Consider the following 18,357-nt stretch of genomic DNA (forward strand, 5'->3'; position numbering starts at 1 on the left):
TCAGGATGCAATGGGAAGGCCTGGAATGGAAAACCAACAACCTTATCCTCACGAAAGGATTATTTGGGTCCGCATGAGACTTGGATGGGGCCGAGGGTTCGAGAGAGGCTAACAGGATAACCCAAGATGGGGGTCGGGGCCTATGGAAGCCTTCCAGGATAACCATTCCAAGTTATGTGATGACACTCTTCCCTTATGGTCACTAGTGTGTAGCCTTGTTGATATCACATGGAGTTTGGTTGTGGAGTCATGTTTGTGAGTATATCATTTATGTGATATTCCTGATGTCATGCTTAGACCATATGTGCATACCTTGTAGTTTTCTAGTGGGTCTTATTTCTATCTCCTAACACAGTGGGGTGGTCCTTTTTGAGCCACATGGTTGGGTGGTAGTGCCACCTTCCATCAGGTATGTTTGTTCCTTCTTGTAGGAGTTCGCTTCATAGGTGTTCCAGTTGCTCTTTTGGATTTGAGCATCTCGTATTTCCAGTTGATCCTCTTTGTCTTTTTTTATCATCTTTGTAAATCTTAGACCTTATATGGTCAGTTGTATTATTTGTCATGTATGCCTTCATGGCAAGATGTAATTTTAATGTAAACATTATGTATTCTTATGAGACTTAGTGGTTAAGTGCAATGTACTATTATTTCAATCTTGTAATGTAAAAGAAATGTTTTACGAGAATTAGATGGTTAAATGTATATCTTTTATTAGAATCACTAATGTAATATAATGGAAAGTATCATCATGAATGAAACATAGAGATGTTAATGTTATCACATGGAATTGTATGAAACAATATTTGTATAGCGTAATTGAGTCTTTATGGTTAAATTATCTTAAGTGGATTAATTAATCTTAAGCAATGTTTAGTTTAATTATGTAAACCATGTTTGGAAACCCTTTAGGAGTTTAAGTTAAGTCTTCCATTTGTGCCAATTAAATGTAATGTTTATCTTAATGCATCATTTAGTTTATTAAAGTTTTTTTAAAAATTATTTACACTCTTTTTTCAATTTTTTTAGTTTAATCCCTTCGGGGTTTCCTGGTTGGGCATTACAGGGGGTATTGACAAAAGAGATAAAGAGAAGAGCAAGAGGCAGTTGGAAGAAGAGAGAACTCAAGAGATGGAGCTATACAAAAAAGATGAGGTGAAAAAGAGAGAGAGAGATGGAGATAAAGACACAAATAATTATAAACTAAATTAATTTTAATTATTTTTTATTATTATGTGTAATTTCATAAAAAGACAAGTACTAAAAACAAATTTAAAACTTAAGTGTAAATTAAAATGAAACATAATAAAACAATGAAAAATGAATTTGTAATTTTATGATTTATCTAATTTAACTTATATATGCTTAATAATTATTATTAATATTATTAAAAAAAATTATATAGTATTTTTAATTTATTTTAATTAATTTTAATTATAAATATTTCTATAAAAGATATAAATAATTATAATAAATTTTAAGTTTAATCTAACTTATATGAAGCCCATTAATAAGATAAAAAATAATTCATAAGTTTCAAATATGGTCGAATACAATGTTATGATTGCATCTTCAAAATTTTAAATTGTAGACATATAAATCTGACCACTTTCATAAATAAATATTTAATATTTATTTTAGCCCTTTCCTCTTATTAATTAAATAATATTTAATTAATTTCTTCATTTTCATCTATTTGATTAAATAAATTACTCAATTTATTTAATTAAATTCACCTAAACCTTTTCTAGTCTTTAATTAAATAAATCATTTTATTTAATTAAATCCCCTTTCTCCATTTTTAATTAAATTGATCCTTGCAAATAAATAAATCTAATTTATTTATTAAATTCTCCACTTGTATTTATGAAAGTTGTATCTATTTTAGTTGAAATAAAGTAATTTTATTTTAATTAAAATTATTTTCCCTCATCCACTTGCATTTTCCTACATCTCCCACTTGCCTCCTAAACCCCTTCTAGATTCTTCTATTCACTTCCAGTTTAGCCTAATTCATCTCCTAATTATTGTCACATTCCTAAGCAAAGGGAAGTCACTTCTCAAAGCCTCCAAAGTATTCATTAACCATTAAAGGCTTTGTGTCTTCAAATGGTTAACCTCTAAAGTTTTCCAAACCATTAAAGGCTCTTACATAACCATTTATGGTTAACTCATCTTTGACCTTTGGTTAGAGACTTTTCTCTAACTTAACCATCCTTTTGACTCAGGGTCTCATTAAACAGTTATGGCTTTAACCATAGTTATCCATTTAACCCTTGCACAAGATTTTACCCCTTGGGTAAAAGCTTTATCTAATGGATAAACCTAACCTAACCTTAACCCTTACCTCCTAAGGTAACCCTCATGTCTTCTCAGTCATTTAATGCTTCTTGTATCTCCTCTCAAGAAACCTCTTGTTGACAATTGTCACCATTTCATTGGTGAGAATTGTAAACATGTATTGATTAACTTTCAATCCTAGCCCTTGTTAAGATTATTCAATCTTAACCATCCATTGCCCTATTTTTCATATAAAAAGAGCTCTCATTCTTCATTTTTTATATATCCAAGTTTTTATGCATCTACATTATAGCCTAATTTACTAAGCATCTTATCCTCTCTTTATTAAAACATCATCATAGCATTTAAAAGTATTTTTTATATCATAGAATATTCATGCTAGGCTAGTATATCATGTTAGGATAATTTGTCAATCCTTTATCATATCATTATCTTCATCTTAACTTAATCATCATAGTTTTAACACATCATATAGATCTTAGAATGCATTCATGCATGTAGATCAAATATCACTCATTCTTGGAGTTGTCATTCCTAAGCCACTTGCTCAATGATCTAAGAGCAAAACATTGGCTTTAGGGATCCTGTGAGATAGAGAACAATGGGACACCCCTTGGAAAGTTAAACTAATTCAATTAGTTCATATACTTGCACCAAGAGTCTCATTGGAATGTGGGTCTTTTGATCTCAATTTATTCATTTTGGTCACCGCATTTTCCCACATACATTTTTGGCGCCCACCGTGGGGCTTGACCCCAAAAATAACATCATTTTTTGTGCAAGATAAAGATTGCAAGCACGCTGAAATACCCTGTTAGCACATTTGGAATATACTTTAGCACATATGTGCCAAAATTAGGTGCATTCATCGCAATGTTTAAGGCATAGGAACCATCTCTCAGTGCATTTAAACTTCTTTTTAGTGCATAACCTTTTTTGATATCTCAGTGCATAGGAGTATCAATATAGCGCATTTAGGCATCAGAGTAGGATGTAGGTGCTCTCTTTTAGTGTTTTTACACTATTTTGTAGTGCATTTGTGCATAATTTTAGCGCATGTCTCTGACAGAGAAGAAAAATTTATAACAGAGTCAGAAAAATTAGGCTTGTGAAGCTCACCATATGATTTTTTTTAACTTGTGTTTTCTTGCAAGTCTTAACAATTTGATGCAGGATTGAAGGAGTTAAAGTAGGATTTGCATTTAATTTTTCTAGCTTTTTCAAAGTTGGTTAAAATTAATTCATTTTATTTTCAAGCTAAAAAGAATCTCATTAAGTTTCAATGGGTGAAAGACTCTCACATTTCAATTTGGGGGTTTAAAAGGAATCAAATTTGCAAGGTTAAAAATAACAACAACTTCACATTTTCCTTCTTGCAAGTTAGGCTCACACTTCAAATCTTGGGGTTATAAAAAGAATAACAATAATATTTTATTTTTTTGCAAAGGTTAAAGTTCACAATCAATACTTGTTTGCAAGATTAAAAAGAACAATCCATATTTCGTTGTGCAAAGCAATTTCCATCTCAAAGCAACGTGCATTATTTTAAGTTGACTAGGATTTAATTTCCTAGATTAAACAAACAAATTGCATTGTGGGACTAAAAATAACACCATGCTTGTTAGAGCAACATCTCCAAATAGGTCTTAGCAAATCACTACTTTGGAAGGATAAAAAGAACATTGTTTGCCTTGTCTTGAAAGTGGTAGGTATATGTTCTCCCCTTAATTGGGTAACCAAAAAACCAAACCACTCTTTTATGCTTTCCTTTACTTCAATCAATTAAATCCTTTATAAGACCTTCTCTCCTGAGTTTCCCTTAGGGCGCCATTAAAGTCGATGAGAGGAGAATGACCTAAGTGGGAAAAGACTTTACTGCCAAGTGTTCCAACCTACTATAATCAAATGATGAGGCTAATGAAAATCCCCTCCAATGATTTTTCTTAGTGATTAGTCTTCCCCCAGTATCTTTAAGACATGTAAAGCTTTTGTTCTAAAGGTTGGGAACCCTCCCGAGGGAGTTTATCACTTAAGATCGAATGAAAGCCTGATTAAAAACCATAGAATTAGAAGCTTTGAGTCGAGTCGGTTACCAAACATTTACAATATCACAGTGTAAGGGTGGGGAAGAATCTGCCCCCAAGATCACTCACCATATATCTCCCAAGATAACTACCCAATTGTGAAGCAATTAACTTTGGGTTAATTTATGGAAAAAGGGAAAAAAATGGGCACCCCCTAAGGGGTGACAAGATTGTTTCAACTGATGGAGTATCGAGACTAGTGGGCTATGATATTGTTAATGACCCTTGAATAAAGAGTCTACTTGATCTATCTTTTTGTAATCCAAACCAATGAAAATGTCGGGGATTTTTAAACATCCTCAAAAGAACATACACTATTTGTTTAGCATAGACAAGTTGTTATCACTTCTATCTACTATGTTTTCAAGTCATTTTGAGAAAATCATCCATCAGGTCACAAAAGTTATTTCTCAACATCACAGCAAGAACATCAAAACAAAATTATAAGGATAGTTAAAGGGTAGGAGCAACATCCTAGCGCATCTCAACCATTCAATAGCACATTCCAACCAACGGTTAGCACTTTCGTCACTCATATTAGCACATAATCATTATCACACTGGTAAGAATTTAGATAATGCTTGTCAACATCACTATAGCACATAAGAGAAATAGCTTAGCATATCCAAAGCATATTATAGCACATATATACCAAACATCAGCACGTAAAAGGGACATATTAGTGCATAACCTATTCAGCAATTGTGTTGTCAAACAGTATAAAAAAGCACATTTGAGAGGCAGCATAGCAATTCTAGAACATTTTGTAGCTCTTTGAGAGCATCCTTTAGCACATTAGGTCTTTGTTCTAGCGCATAATCAAAATTAGTGAAAAATAGAGAGCAAACTAGTCACATTGGGAAATTTTCATCAACAATTTCAGATACCCTTTTAGGTCCTCTAACCAATCCAGCAATAAAACTTCAAAAAAGGATCATAAGTGAGAAATTTTTGAATCCAATAAAGTACTCTTTGTTGGTATTTTGGTATGGTTTTGTCATTGATGTCAACACCTGCTAAATACACCTACTTTGGAGATCTAGCAACATTCACCGGCAATCAATAAATTGTTCAAAATAGTCACCAGTATATGGTTAACCGGTAGGATATAATGTTCACCAGTACCTGCATTGACATGGAAGACACTTGGTAATATTGAAGACATCGTGTGGACACTTTTCTTTGAAGTAATAATCATTGGCATATTCTTATTTGCATATTTGCTTTTACCGGCAAATAGGTCCAGGTTATCTAGGGTTACACCGGTAGGTTTATCTTTTTCAGATCAGCATGGCACGCTATGGAGATGATTTATTATTGTTGTAAATACATTAATCCAACATGTTCAATCAGTTATTGCATCAGATATTGTATTATTTGTAAAATGTTTTTATTGTAATATCTTGTAGATCCGACCTACTAAAATTGGTCTTAGGGTATGGTATAAATGTAAGATCTTATTTGTAAGATCAAGTGGGGAATGCGAAAAAGACTTAAGGAAGGATATATGCAAGATCAAGCAGAGATATACATGAAAACATCATTTGAAGGTGAAGCTAGGTTTTTGTAGAAGCATATCAGCATTACACCGGTACTGAATCCACCATATGAAGATGCTATTTTGTGCAGTACATTCTCATTGGATTTAACCATCCAACTATAGTCAATGTGACTCCTATCTGTGATTGAGCAGTGAGCTCTAGGCTGTTGGCCTTTCTACATGTGCAGACCCCTCTTTGTACACTTACTATTTGTAGTAGTATCATCTGATTGTGGGTAAGGTTTCCCACCATGGTTTTTCCCCTTACAGGGTTTCCACGTACAAATATTTGTGTCATGTGCTGTGGATGACTTTATGTTTATGTTTCATGCATTAATTCTTACCGGTATAGCAATTTTCTATTAACATTGTTTACCAGCACACTTAATTGTCTTACCGGTACTAAGCATTAAGTTGGTTAATAAGATTTTGGTTTGAATTTATTAGACAACTGATTCACCCCCCCCCCTCTTAGTTGTCCCCAGGACCTACAATTGGTATCAGAGCTTAGTCCTCTTTTTGCAGAAGTTTAACAACTTGAGGAGATCCAATGTCTAATAATTATTTCAGAAAGGATAGTCCTAAACTTGATGGAACCAACTATGGAATATGGAAAATTAGAATGGAGACACATTTGAATTGCATTGGTAAAGATATCTAGGAAGTTACTAAGAATGGTTATGTTGCGGCTGTAGCTGGTCAGACTGCTCCTATTACTTTAGCTAAAGATGAAGAAAATGATTGCAAAGCAAGAGAAGCACTTTTGAGCGCATTATCAGATCAACAAATCATGGGGTTATCAGATAGATCTACTACAAAAGCTATTTGGGATCATTTGGAAACACTGAATGAAGGGGATTCCACAGTCAAAATTGCAAAAATTGAAAGCTTTCGAGTCAGGTATGAACATCTAAAAATGGAAGAAGATGAAAGAATTTCTGCTTTTATGGAAAGAGTAAATGAAATTGTTTTAGGTATCAAATGTTGTGGAGGAACCTTGAGTGAAGATGAGATTGTTTCAAAAATCTTAAGAGGTTTTCCACTGGCATATAAGATGAAGGTTACTGCTATTAATGAGTTAAGAACAATGCCTAATACATCAGTAACTAGGGATACATTGATTGGAAAACTTTCAGCTTTTGAAATTGAGGAATTTAGTACTGTTGCTACTATAAAAATTGATTTGGCCTTCAAAGCATCAACATCATCTGCTCCATCTTTTGATAAATCGGACTGGAGAGCCTTTTATGCAAGAGAACTTGAAGAAACTAGGAAGGAGAATGAAGAGCTTGAAGAACTTGAAGCACTATTTGCAAGAAAAATGCCAAAAGGTCCAATTGGAAGTAAGTATGAAGGTAAAGCACCCTTTAAATGTTTCAACTACAATAAGAATGGTCATATGGCTTCAAGATGCTCTGATAGACATGCTAGACTAAGAGAAGAAGTTAGAAGGACATACAAACCTAATCCTGAATATCAGAGATACAGATTTAAGAAAAACAAAGATAAATCTTGTTACATTGTTGATGAAGGTGTGACTGATGATTCTGATGAGGATCCAGCAGACAACGGATGGGTCTTTGTTGCTATAATAGAAGATCAACCAGTACCTATTGCTCAACCGGTAGAACAAGCCCTAGCAGCTAAAGTTGAATCAAAGGATGAATGGATTAATGACTCAGGATGCTCACATCACATGACTGGAGACAAAGGTAAATTCTTGAACTTTCAAGAATACAATGGAGGTTTAGTAAGATTTGGAGATGACAAAGCCTGTTCAATCAAAGGTAAGGGTTCAATATCTCTTGATGGTAAACATAACACTGACAAAGTTTAATATGTTGAAGGATTAATACATAATCTTTTAAGTGTTGGTCAATTAGTTGAGAAAGGTTTTCAGTTACAATTTAAAAATGGAAAATGCAAAATCATGGATAGAACCGGTTTGGAAATTGCAACTGGTAATCAGACTAGAGGTAATATCTTTCATTTGAATAACAGTGAAAAGGCATGCTTAATTGCTCATATAGATGAAAGTTGGCTATGGCATAAAAGACTATGTCATGTAAATTTTGATTGCATGGTAAAAATCAGTACTTCTAAGGCAGTTAGAGATCTACCTAAAATTATGAAACCTCAGAATACAATTTGCAAGGAATGTCAATTTGGATAACAAGTTAGAGCTAGTTTCAAAAGTATTCCAGAAAAATCCAATAATGCTCTTGATTTAATCCACATTGATTTATGCGGTCCGGCTAGAACTAAAAGCTTACAAGGTGATAGATATTTCATGCTAATCATTGATGATTATTCTAGAATGTGTTGGGTTACTTTTCTCAGGGAAAAATCGGAAGCACTTGGGAAGTTCAAACTATTCAAAGCAATGGTTGAAAATGAAACCGGTAAGAAAATTAAATGTTTAAGATTAGATCAAGGAGGAGAATTCACATCTAGAGATTTTAATACATTTTGTGAAGTAAATGGAATCAAAAGACAGTTATCAGCACCTCGGACACCACAACAGAATAGAGTTGTTGAAAGGAAAAATAGAACTATTTTGGATGCGGCAAGAAGTATGTTATCAAAAGAAAATCTACCACATGTGTACTGGAGAGAGGCAGTAAGCACTGCTATCTATACATTCAACAAAGTTCACATCAAAGGTGAAACCGGTAAAACCCCTCATGAACTATGGTTTGGTAATACTCCTACTCTTAAGTATTTCAAAAATTTTGGAAGTAAATGTTATATTAGAAGAGATGAGTATATTGGCAAGTTTGATCCTAGAAGTGATGAAGGAATATTTCTTGGTTATTCATCTAAGAGTAAAGCTTATAGATGTTTCAATAAAAGATTACAAAAAATTGTTGAGAGTACAAATGTAAAGATTGATGAACAATTTAGAGGAACTTCAAGGTATATAGACTTTGAACCGATAACAGAAATTATGAGAAATGAACCAACAGTAAATCCACCAGTACAGAATGGTGATCCAGTTACTCTGGTATCATCAGAGGATTCCACAGTAATTGAAGAACAACAATAGACTAAGACACCCCGGTATGTAAGACTGAATCATTCTGAAGATCAGATAATTGGAAGCAAGTTTAAAGGAATCGTGACAAGAGGAAGATTGGCAAATGAAGAGGTATGTCTTATTTCTCAAATTGAACCATTATCTATCAATGAGGCATGTGAAGATAAATTTTGGATTAAAGCCATGGAAGAAGAATTAGGACAAATTGAGAAAAATAATACTTGGACATTAGTTCCCCGGCCTGAAAATAAAAATGTAATTGGAACCAAAAGGGTATTTAGAAACAAACTCAATGAAGATGGTAAGGTTGTCAGGAATAAAGCAAGACTAGTGTGTAAGGGATATTCTCAGAAAGAAGGAGTTGATTACAATGAAATCTTTGCACCGATAGCCAAAATTGAGGCAGTTAGATTATTCTTGGCCTTTGCAGGTCACAAGGATTACAAAGTTTATCAAATGGATATTAAATGTGCATTTTTTAATGGAGATCTTGAAGAGGAAGTTTATATTGAACAACCTGATGGATTTTCTTTGACAGATGATAATGATATGGTTTGCAGATTAAGAAAAGCTCTGTATGGACTAAAACAAGCTCCAAGAGCCTAGTATGCAAGATTGGATAAGTATCTTTTAAAAATTGGTTTTACTAAAGGAAATGCAAATAGCAATTTATATTACAAAGTAACTAATGATGACATCTTGATTATGGAAGTATTTGTTGATGATATAATCGGAGGAGAAGTTGGATTATGCAAAGAATTTTCTCTTAAAATGCAGCATGAATTTGAAATGTCTATGATTGGAGAAATAAAATTCTTTTTAGGATTGCAGATTTTACAGACTGATAAAGGCATATTTTTGAGTCAATCTAAGTACTTGAAAGAACTACTTAAGAAATTTGGGATGGAAAACTCTAAACCGGTAAGCACACCTATGACTACAAATGACAAATTATCTCAAAGGGATGAATCTACACCTGTCAATCCAACTAGATACAAATCTATGATAGGAGGTTTACTGTATTTGACACAAACTAGACCTGATATTATGAATGTAGTATGTATAGTTTCTAGATTTCAGAGTAATCCTAAGGAAAATCATGAATCAGCAGTAAAAAGGATTTTCCAGTACTTACAAGGCACAGCAAATCTTGGATTATGGTATCCTAAATATGAAAATTTTGATCTATATGCATACACAGATGCAAATTGGGCAGGAGATGTGGATGATAGAAAAAGCACCACTGGAGGAGCATTCTTTCTTGGACAGAGATTAGTTTCTTGGTTAAGTAAGAAATAGAGTTATACATCTTTATCAACAGCAGAATCAGAATATGTTGCAGCAGCAACAAACTGTACACAGGTACTTTGGCTTAAGCAAATGTTGAAAGACATAAAGATAAAATGCAAGGAACCTATTACTATATATTGTGATAACACTGCAGCAATTGATATATCTAAGAATCCAGTATTACATTCTAAAACAAAACATGTTTCTATCAAACTAAATTTTCTAAGGGAAAAAGTTGAAGAAAAGGAAATAAAACTAGTTTATGTGAATACTAAAGAATAGCTTGCAGATATTTTTACAAAACCTTTGCCTAAGGAAACTTTTGAGTATCTCAGAGATCAGCTCGAAGTCTTACCTCCACCGGTAGAGACTTAGATAGTTGATGATTGTCATCAACCGACAGAATTAAATGGATAAATCTTTTATTCTGGTATTTGATGAGGAAGCTACTTCTCAGGGGGAGTAGTTGGCATATTGAATTGGTTGGTATTTTGTATGAACTTGACTTTTTGTGACTTTGGCATTTGATGTCAAAGGGGGAGAGATATATGGAAAAACATTAAGGAAAGATATATTGAAAAATGCATTATCCTTTTGAGGAGAGATTGGTATTGAAAATAAATCTTTGAATAAACACATGTTACTCTCAAGGGGAGAAATGGAGATTGTTGATTTTTGTACTTGGCATTTCTGTTTTGGCACTTTGATGGTTTTTCCATCTTGTGTTGCCATCAATGCTAAAGGGGGAGATTGTTGGTATTTTGGTATGGTTTTGTCATTGATGTCAACACCTGCTAAATACACCTACTTTGGAGATCCAACAACATTCACCGGCAATCAGTAAACTGTTCAAAACAGTCACCGGTATATGGTTAACCGGCAGGATATAATGTCCATTGGTACCTGCATTGACATGGAAGACACTTAGTAATATCGAAGACATTGTGTGGACACTTTTCTTTGAAGTAATAATCATTGGCATATTCTTATTTGCATATTTGCTTTTATCGGCAAATAGGTCCAGGTTATCTAGGGTTACACCGACAGGTTTATCTTTTCTAGATCAGCATGGCACACTATGGAGATGATTTATTATTGTTGTAAATACATTAAGCCAACATGTTCAATCAGTTATTGCATCGGATATTGTATTATTTGTAAAATGTTTTTATTGTAATATCTTGTAGAGCCGACCTACTAAAATTGGTCTTAGGGTATGGTATAAATGTAAGATCTTATTTGTAAGATCAAGTGGGGAATGCGAAAAAGACTTAAGGAAGGATATATGCAAGATCAAGCAGAGATATACACGAAGACATCATTTGAAGGTGAAGCTAGGTTTTTGTAGAAGCATATCAGCATTACACCGGTACTAAATCCACCATATGAAGATGCTATTTTGTGTAGTACATTCTCATTGGATTTAACCATCCAACTGTAGTCAGTGTGACTCCCATCTGTGATTGAGCAGTGAGCTCTAGGCTGTTGGCCTTTCTACATGTGCAGACCCCTCTTTGTACACTTACTATCTGTAGTAGCATCATCTAATTGTGGGTAAGGTTTCCCACCGTGGTTTTTCCCCTTACAGGGTTTCCACGTACAAATATTTGTGTCATGTGTTGTGGATGACTTTATGTTTATGTTTCATGCATTAATTCTTACCGGTATAGCAATTTTATGTTAACATTGTTTACCAGCATACTTAACTGTCTTACCAGTACTAAGCATTAAGTTGGTTAATAAGATTTTGGTTTGAATTTATTAGACAACTGATTCACCCCCCCCCCCCCCCTCTCAGTTGTCCCCGGGACCTACACTCTTAAAAATAATTTTCAAATATTAAACTAGCTTGAGATCAAATTTCATCCAACAAGATTACGGAGTATCAAAACAGTGATCAAACATTCCACCATCCAACAAATCCTATCAAAATAATACCTAGTTAGGTTCTCAAAATGTCAAATTAAGTTTCTAGATCGTGAAACTTGACTCATAACATTTGACACACTTTGTTGTAGAAGTGAATAAAACTAAACTTCTACTTGACAAGTAAACTTGAGTTTCCAAAATGAATTATCCATATCCAAACATCAGCATCAACATTGATTATTTGTGTATGACCACTCCCCATATTTTGAGAAGAAGAAGTCTTCATCAAAAGACTAAGTTGAAAAAGAGACAACCTAGTTCTGAGGCACTTATCAAAAGGAATTAATTTCTCTATATCAATCATCAACTCTTTAAATCACATTATACATTCCTGCATCATATGTGGTTGTATATCCAAGGAAAAACCAACAAATTTGACAAAGAACCTTTGAGAAGTAGGGCTTACATTCAAAAAGCAACATTCAACCAACACCTTAATAGTGGAGGAAGGATTAACCCCGCTTTGTTTCCAAAGTTTCTTATCACTTACAATTAAGCTTGACCTCAGCCACCAACTCCACCAAGAACCCCAATAGAAGAAGAATAATTCACCACAGTAGAGATATATCAATGCCCGCTATCACTTGATCTCAGAGAAACAAGAAGAAGGAATCACAACCAGAATCAAGTATGATTCATAAATTGTCAAATCCTTTTGATGAATATGCGAATATGGGAGAAACAGAGATCACTGATGAACTTCTCCAAGAATGTCAAGAGAACACATCTTTCCAAAAACTTGTAGAAAGACTTATAGAAGGGGACAAGGAAAAATATCTACTCATGCTAACTAGCAAAGGAGTCAATAGTCCTAAGGATTTCGACATAGAAAACTTAAGGAATATAGATGAGAGAATTTCAAGAACAAGAGCGAGAAACTATGCTTATCAAGAACAATAGAGAGAAGAAGAGGAACAATGGAGAGAAGAAGAGGCACATGATCAAGAACACATACGCAACCAAGATCACACCCATGAACAAGACAACACTCATGAACAAGACCATGCCCACAATTGGGATAATCTTAATGAACATAGGGAAGCTCCCCATCGAAGGACAAATGTGCCTCTATTGGCTCTTACACAACAACTTCAAACACTTCAAAGATAAATGCAGGACATGAAACAAGGGACCACGGTACGATATTCATTAGACAACATTTGTACTTATCCTTTTGATAGGAGATTGAGCATGGTAACTTTTCCCCCAAATTCAGATATACCAAAGTATGAAAAATATGATGGTAAGAGTGATCCCCGTGATCACGTTCGAGAATTTTGTACCATGAGCTTAGATTTTGCTCACAATGACACATACTTAATGAGATTATTCCCAAGAAGCTTGGCAGGGAAAACAATGGAGTGTTTGTCAAAACTCACACCTCCCATCAGATCATTTGATGAGTTGGTAAACAAATTCATAACACAATACTCCTATAACATCCAACACGCATTCACCATGGTAGATGTGTGTAACAAGAAACAAAAGAACATTGAAACATTCATGTTGTTTCTACAATGATGGAGGCATGTGGTCTCAAGATATCCACGAGATATGCCTGAAAAGGAAAAGATGGAAATATTCATAGATAATATAAATAGTGAGATGAGTTATCAACTCAAACTACAATGTATACCATCTTTTACAAAATTAATATAAAATGATCTCCAAGTAGAGGAAGCTTCCATCAAGAAAGGAACATTGAAGTTCTTTAAGCAATGTGTTAATTCGTCAAATAATAACACCTTTAACAATCAAAACAATAACAACAATTCGGACAAGTCCAGATTTTGGACAAGGAACAAAAACATTGTTAATGATGGGGTAATCAATTCCAACAATGTGAAGTCTAAACAACTAGTGTTGACTTTATCAAGCAACCCACCATACAATAATGATAAAAACAAGTGTTAATCAAGGCACTAACACTTATCAACAAAATACCAAGGAGCTTCAACGTAAAACAACAAGACTCACCAAGGCAACAACAACTAAGAGAACCGCACAAACCAAAGAGGCAGCACTAATTCTTTCTCGTATCGATGAATATACACGCCATTAAGACAAACCTTAGAATCAGTATTACGAGATCTATTGGCAAATAAGATCATCACATTGTAAACCACAAGTAACTTTGAACCCCAAGTCAAACCACCATGGTGGAATGACTCGCATTATTGTTATTATCATTGAAACAAAGGGCATAACACAAATGATTGCATGAGGTTGATGATAACTCAATGATGAAAGAATAGTACCAAATAGGTACTGATAGGGGGGTGAATCAGTACAAACAAAAATACACTCTTAAACTGGTTTGTCAACAAACACTGTGCATTGACAAACAAACAGTAACACTGGTCCTAAAACATAGTACAACCGGCAAAACCCCAGAATAGCTAAGACAAGCATAAACCGGTTGATACCTATCTTCTCATATACTCTAACACTTCATTTCCATTTCACCCTAATACATGAACAAGTAATCTACCATCAAAGATATACATATGAGCAACTAGATCAACATGATTTACTGCTTGACAGAAAACAACAAAGCATCACATGAGGAAGACATCACACATAACACACATATTTTTCACGTGGAAACCCAACTGGGAAAAACCATGGTGGGGATGAATACCCACATGCTTGTTTTTGAACTCTTTAGAAGTCCACTCTGTTAGGAGCCTTATCCGGTTAAAGACTGATACAATAGGTTCTGTTAGGAATTGATCTTGTTAGGGATCACCTGGTTAAGGGATGGCAAGAATACCTGGTTAAGGGTTAAACCCTGTTAAAGGTTACCTTGTTAGAGGATTTCAAGAATTCAATTGTTTTGAGTCACCTTGTTAAAGGATTTACGGCAAGCCGGTTAAAGCTACCCTGTTAAGGGATTTTCCAAATGTTGAGGTGGTTAGAGATCAACAGGTATTACAATGATCTGGTAATAGCACTCAATGCCAATGCAGATCCGCTTAAGCTTCTCTTCACCTTCTGCACTTACACTCTACAGGTATCACTTCTCTCCTTTTGGTCTGGCAAGAATCGCGTATCCCTTCTCTTGGATACACACACACAACTTTTGCCAACAACCTCAGAAAGAATCACAACATCGACCTTATAGGAAAATAGATAGGTCGGTAGCATAAACCCTAAACCCTAAAACATGTTACGTTAAGGAATTCAAACGGTTCAATCCTGACCATTGAGCATAATGCATTAAATGCAACAGTCTTGATCCAATCTCCATCGTCCATTTTCCACCGATTTCATAGCGGCTGATAACCCATCATATGTTATCACCATTTATAGACTTCGCACATTCCTGAGGTAGATAGGAACAATCTCCTTCATGCAAGATCCTTCACGCGCACAAGGCTTACGTGGCAACACGATCTGTTCTTCGTTACCATGCTAACTCATCACACAAAGTCACCGGTTGAGCCACACAGGCTTGAAGCACTTCAACCAAAAACCCTAAAGTTGAGACTACCAATCGGTAGTCATACAATGCTTCCATGTGTCAGTTCCCATAACCATATGTCGGTTCACCTTGAACAAACACACCACTTCACTTTGGCACAAATGTCAGTTCACAGTGTCATACCAGTTCTCACATATGCCGATTCTCACCTCTAAAGCATATTGATATCAGTGACAACATACAATGTCATTATGTCCTCATACCAGTTCATATAATGCCAACAGTTGAAGAACATAGTTTAAGATATGATAGACAAGGGTGACTTAACAGTCAATGTTCATAAAACCAATAGTGACCATGAATCTTTATAAGATCCTCTTCCAAATTACAACAAGGGAGGAGCGTACACGTCCAACAATACCAAAGGAGCTTGTATTAATCAAATTTATGAAAACATCATCAAACACGTCTCAGCATGTGACAATCAAGTGAATGTCATAAAATCAAAGACAAACAAGAACATGCATCGATAAATGTGACAACAAGAGCCCAAAAACATTTCTTGAAAGGGAACACATCAACATCAACAACTCTCCCCAAAACTCAATAAAACTTAGTCAGCCAGCTACAAAGAACACCCGCTCAGATATGTATACTTGAGTTGCTCAAACTTTTACCAAAACACAAGGATATATTAGAGCAAGCTCTTATCGAAACAAAGGTTCCAAATGATTTGGATATTGATTGATTCCAAGCCATGGTGACCCATATGACGGTGCCACACAATATATATTTTTCCTGAACATGATGATGTCTCCTTGAATCATATGCATATCACCCTACTACATATTAAGGTCTTAGTCTATAAACATCGGGTAAAAAGAGTATTAATCAATGGAGGAGTTGGTCTCAATATATGTACTCTAAAGCTTCTCTGTGCATTGGGCTTCTCTGAGAAGTCTATTGATCCCAAAAACAAAATCACTATCAAAGCCTATGATTATGAAGAGAGGTCATCCAAAGGAACTGTAATACTACCCATTCAGGTAGGTCATGTACAAAGAGACACCATGTACCAAGTCTTGGACATGGACTTGACATACAATATACTATTGGATCGTCCATGGATCCATGAAATGTAGGTGGTGCCTTCCACATACCATCAATGTATCAAGTTCCCCTACAATGGATAGGAAATTCAATATCTGTGAATAATAACCCTTTTAAGTATTGCAATGCAATAGGGGCAGCTCAAGATATCCTAGTTCCACATAACAGGGAGGCCCAAGCTTCCTCGGCATCCAACCATCAAGAAGAACTCAATTCTTTATCCATGAACTTCAAGCAAAAGATGAAAATAAAGGACCAAGGCATGGGGGAGTACTCTTTTGAACCCTTATGTCTATCTAAATTGCCAACTTCACCAAGGTCTTATGGAAAACCTTCCACATCAAGACATCAAGAAACCCAACCCCTAACCAATTTTGATGGTAAATTTATCAAAATGGGCATGCTAGTTGAAGAATCAAAAGATAAAGACATCCTTAGCTAGCTATACAAAGATGAAAAATAAATCAAAGATGCTACCATCAAAGTGGTTGTACCAACAAAACAGTATGGAAATGGGTTTTGAATCATGCAACGAATGGGATACAAAGGAAAAGGACCTATTGGCAAGCATCGAAAAGGCATCATAGAACACCTACAACTTCCTTCACAATTTGCAAAAGACAAAATAGGACTTGGGTATGGCCAACATATTCTACCTATGCAGAAGAAAAATTACCAGCAAAAACCTCAGTGGAGGGAAAAGAATAAATATAATGAAGACTCATGGCAAGAAGTACCACACCAAGCAGCAGAAAAGACAAGGAAGGAGAAAAAGCATCAATAAAATGAAAGATGACAATAAGAGCTTGCTATTCAAAAGGAGGAAGTTTCTTATAAAAAAGTACATCATGTACAAGAACCTAATCAAACCACGATTGAGCCACAAATTGCTACTCACAAAAAAGAAATGTGTACGAACAAATTTAAAGAGTACAAGCAAGCACCGATCCTAAATCAGAACAAGCTACTAAACTTGTGTCAATTATCAGTGATCTTTTCTTCCCATACAATATACCTGTCAAATATAGTGAGGTAACCTGGGACAGTGATTCTAAACCAATTCCAATGAGTATGAGTGGGATAGTTGTTTTGATGTTACTGAATATTTTCAGGTGGATACAATCCATGCATACACACCCATTTCTCACAAGGGATAAGGCTCAAGATCTCGACCATTTGAATTCAGACCGCAACATATCTATGAGGCTAGTGAGAATGAGAAGCGACAATATGAACAAGGAAATATTGAAGAGAATACCATTGAAGACCTCAAAAATATCATAGACCTCACCAATATCCCAAATGACTATAATGATGACTCCATCATGACAATTATAGCAACTGATCTTAATCCACCAATGACTCCTTACCACTCATATATCCTGATCTCATAGACTGGGAAGAACCCGAACATTATGATATACAAGTATTCCCAAACAATGAATCCATTGTCCAATACTTGTGCTTAGTCAACCCACAAACATGCTCCACCAATCAACAACGTAACAATATCTTCAATCAAGAGAGTGCCAAGTCTCTCAGATGCAAAAATGAAATAAACAATGGATCTAATGGTGAAAACTAGTTAATGGTAGTATTAGATCACAAAAAAGTGAAAATAAAGGATGTATATGAAGGTGAAAAC

This window comes from Cryptomeria japonica, chromosome 3 (assembly GCF_030272615.1).
Source record: "Cryptomeria japonica chromosome 3, Sugi_1.0, whole genome shotgun sequence".
Taxonomy (NCBI): domain Eukaryota; kingdom Viridiplantae; phylum Streptophyta; class Pinopsida; order Cupressales; family Cupressaceae; genus Cryptomeria; species Cryptomeria japonica.